The 4,441-nt window shown below is 40.8% G+C and overlaps 1 protein-coding gene across 1 annotated transcript in view; it reads right to left on the bottom strand.

Annotated features, from left to right (window-relative positions):
* Nucleotides 1-2,284: 2,284 nt before the first annotated feature.
* The window catches only part of Yeats4 (YEATS domain containing 4), a 59,682-nt gene continuing 57,525 nt past the window's right edge, over nucleotides 2,285-4,441 (bottom strand). Inside the window, exon 8 of the transcript XR_784291.3 lies at nucleotides 2,285-2,332. The gene's annotated coding sequence lies outside the window, so the exon portion shown is untranslated. The remainder of the gene's footprint in view (nucleotides 2,333-4,441) is intronic.

The following is a 4,441-nucleotide window of genomic DNA, read 5'->3' as shown; positions in this document are numbered from 1 at the left end:
TGCTATAACAGAGGTATAAAAGATAAAGGTTTTTGTAGCCTGGCAGGAACCATGGTTAGTTTTTTTAAGAGCTCAGGTGTAAGTGAAAGTCCACACAGCAGGTGAGGTGTGAGCAAGGCCTTTAGAGGTGTAGGCATTTTGTTTTGTTTCTTGAGGCAGAGTTTCAATATGTAGTTCAGGTTGACTTTGAACTCACTATGTAGCCCAGGCTGGCCTTGCCTCATACTCACAGGAATCCTCTTGCCTCAGCCTCCTAAGTGCTGAGATTATAGGCATGTGTCATCTTCCTCGCTTCTAGAGTACACAGTGAAGGGGAATCTAGGAATTTTAAGCAGATCAATTTGTAAATAAATACCCAGACATCTTCCGTATAGCACTAATGTTTGCTCACACATCAGCAACCTACTTTGTGTTTGGTTTCCTTGGGAAAAGAACTCTCACAAGGTTTAATATAAATACCATCCCACTGGCTGCTACCTTTCTTCATTGCAAATGATGATATTGATTTTCTCTTTACTTATATGTCTTGGGATTAATGAGCCAGTTTTTCTCTGGACTTGATTAGCCCAGAGCCAGGTTACAGGTGTGCAGAGCCAGAAAACCCACAAACTCTAGACCACCAGCCTACCCCAATCTGTGTAAGGTGAAACAATGAGCCCTCAGAGAACTTGGCTCATAATAATGGTGTTCACTGACAGAAACAAAAGGCAAATACACACTCTTCAGTTTAAGTGTGTGTGTGTTGCAGGGTATGGCTCTTGAGAGAGATGGAGGAGACTTAGTGAACACATTTGAATAAATACTAAAATTTGGGTACTTTGACCATTTGTATGCACTGTATTAAAGACGAGCCTTTGGCACCATGTTTTTATGCTTTCAACCACAAAAATTACCAGTAAAGAGAAGAGAACTGGGTGCACTGTTCTTGGAGCCTCTTTGAAATGATACATAAGGTCACTTTGACATCACACTAATGTTCTGCTTGATCAAGTCTGACCACTTTTCCCCCTCAGTTAATAGGGAAGCTCTTTTCCTGCTCTGTGACTTCTTGCTGTCCTTGAACCGTGAGGGCAGCAGAGGCTGGTGGAAACATGGGCCAAGTGTGTGGGTGAGTCAGGCCACGGTGGCCTGTCAGGCCCCACCTCCGTCTGACTTGAATTGGCCTAAACACTGACACCCCAACATAAAACTGTCTTCCATGTCCTGAGGCCACCCTGCTGTACTGAGACTTTATGGCTTGAAATTTGTGTCCAGCTTTCTCTTTTTAGTATAAAATCCTTTGTAAGTATCCCCAGAAGATCCAAAGGCATTATTGTCCTCACTTAAAATCTTATGTCACACTGAAATGAAAGATCCTATTTATATGTGGTATCAAATACTTTGCCACTTTTTAATATTGCCTTCAGCGCTGTGTAGGTGTACATTTTGAACACAACTTGAAATCAAGTTGTTCATTAGCCTGTTTATTACTTTTATTCCATGTCAGACACATACATTTAGGCACACACTCATGCCAAAGCCTAGACTAGATTTGTATCATTAAAAATAGGTATAGAGAGGGCCGGGGTTTTAGCTCAGTGGTTCCGCCACCTGCCTCATAAACACAAGGACCCAAGTTCAATCCCCCTCGTACAAAAAAAAAAAAAAAAAAAAAAAAAGTAGGTACAGAATATTCTGGCGTATTGATAGAGCTATATTGGCTTATGTATACATGTATATTCTTGTACAAACTGCCTCTTTTTCTTTTAGGTTATGAACTTGAAACATATTTCCTAATGAAGGGTTAATAAGCTAATAGGTGGACAGTGGTGAATCACCAAGGTTTATTAACAGGGAAAAGGGACAATCATATCTTCATCCACAGGCTGGGGATTTAGCTCAGTGGTGCTGCCGCTTGCCTTGCAAGTGCAAGGCCCTGAGTTTGATCCCTGTACCACACACACACACAAAAAAAGAAAAAGAATCTGTCCAGTGAGGGTAATACCCATTATAGGGTTATTGTGATACTAAATGGCATCAAGAAGCTTATAGCACAATAAAGAAATATGCAGATATAAATTACTGTACTCATAGTATTGTCATAATAGCAAAAGAATCACAGTTAATTGAAGATCATCAATTAATCACACATGCAAGCTGTTTTTTGGGGGCTCTTATTTTATCTCAGAATTCTAAGGTTAGGGCAATGCCATGAGAAAAAGTGAGCCTCAACAAATAGCCATTCCAAGATGACCTGTTCTTTGTCCTGTGAGTAAATGCCTGCTTCGGGAACATGGGCTTGCCTCGGAAGTATGGAAGTAGCTTACTCTTGAAGCACAGCAATGTCTGTGACCTGATAGGGAGAAAGGAGATGTTATCTAGTCTAGACATGGGCTTAAAGGACAGCATCTCACATTTCTTTCCTCTCATCATTTGATCCATTGTAATCCTCTTATTATATTTAAGTCCTGTTTTTTTGCCTTTCTGCTAAAAATGTCCTGGCTTTACCATTTCTGGACTCTACTTTGTCTAGAAAATGAGGAGGTGCTCTTGACAGTCACTCTGGGTCCTTGAAGCTCTGATTTCTATTCTATCCACTCTCTATATTCTGTCCACTCTTTTTTTTTCTGGTACCAGGGATCAAAGTCAGGACCTAGTGCTTGCAAGGTAGGCATGGCTTCTGAGCTAAATCACCAGCCACTCTCTCTTGATGGCAAGGCCCAATCTTGATCTAACCCAGTGCCCTGTCATTTTAATTTTCCTACACTGTAAAAATTCACTTCTTAGAAATCTTTGTCAAAGTGTGGCATCCAAATAACCTGAAAGCATGCAAAAATACAGATTCCTGGCCTCTAGGCTTACAGAATCAGGGCCTTGGGAAAGCTATGCTTATACTATAAAAGACAAATGTGTATTTGATACTGTGGTCCTGGGCCAAACTGCTAAAAGGCTGCTTTAGAGAGACACTCCACCCTGAAAATCCCTTTAGTCTTTACCTTTCCGTCTTACTTCCTACTCTAAGTCCAAAGAGTGGCATCAAACACAACAGATTCAAATGAAAGAACACTGGGTGTTGGAAAAGGAAGATCCCCTCAATTCTGTTGATCCCCAAACCCTGCATCATCTGTCACTGCTCAACCTATCAGCAGCAAGGCTGACAGTAATTGTTGCATTAGGAGATGATTACAGGTTGAACTTCTCTCCTCCAAAATTCACATATTGAAGCCCTGATCTTCAGGGCCTTAGGAGGTGACCCCATTTGGAAATAGGGCTGTTGTTGATATGATTAGTTCAGATGAGGTCACACTGGTGTAGGGTACCCTTAATTTCATATAACTAATGTCTTTATGGAAAGGAGAAATCTGGATACAAATGGAGAATGCCATGTGAACATGAAGGTAGAAATTAGGGTGCTGTATCTACAAGTCAAGGAGCACCAAAGACTGCCAGAAAATCACCAGATATAAGGAGAGAGGCATACATGATTCTCACAACTCTCAAAAAGAACCACTCCACTGACAACTTGCTCTCAGGTCTTTAGATCCTAGAATGGTTAAGACAATACAGTTCTGTTATTTGATTATTTATTTATTGCCGCTACACCCCCAGTCCCTTTTAATTCTTTGAGATGAGGCTTGCTATGTCACTCAGTTGTCTAAATTGGGCTTGAGTTTGTGAATCAGCTGCTTCAGCTTCCCAGAGTTCTGGGATTACCATAACTGGTTTCAATTTCTGTTATGTAAGCCACTGATCAGTCACATCTGATGAATACAGAGATTTTGGTTATAATCCTGCCATCGTCGCAAGGACTATGGGCTATCGCTTTAGCTATTATGAGCTGATGTGTGCCACCTTATTGGAAGGGCAGAAAATATCATGCATTCATTAGAAGATGAGTATTGGATATTGCATGGAATCTGCAAACATCTCCAATGAGATCAGGAAACAGGGAACTAAGGAACTTCTTGGTAATCAGAACTATTCTTTTGTATTTATAGGAGGCCCTAGCCTTCAGTTATCTAAGATGTGCTGATATAATACATGAATTCTCTGTGCTCCTCTCCAAAGCCAATCTCTCTCCCTGCTCACCAGAACACATCCCCTCTACCCTAGTCAAGGATATCACTCCAGCACTCTTTTTCTGTTTCTCTCCTAAATCTTTTATTTTCTCTTTCAATCAGCATATAAAAATTCTACTCATTTTGGAAGTTTATAAAAACCTTTATTGAGCTGGGCATGGTGGCATAGTGCTGTAATCCCAGCACCTAGGAGGCTGAGGCAGGAGGATGACTGTGAGTTCAAGCCAGCCTGAACTACAGAGTGGAACCTTGTCTCAAAACACACACACACACACACACACACACACACACACAAAACTTCTTTAAAATTACTTTCTCTGTGAATTACCCATTTTTTCCTCCCCTCTGCAGCAAAACTTTATTAAACTCTTCTTTATTTCTCT

This window comes from Fukomys damarensis, unplaced genomic scaffold (assembly GCF_012274545.1).
Source record: "Fukomys damarensis isolate Sample0158 unplaced genomic scaffold, DMR_v1.0_HiC HiC_scaffold_15, whole genome shotgun sequence".
Lineage (NCBI taxonomy): Eukaryota > Metazoa > Chordata > Mammalia > Rodentia > Bathyergidae > Fukomys > Fukomys damarensis.
Note: the sequence above shows the minus strand (reverse complement) of the source record. Positions and strands in the feature narration are given on the sequence as shown.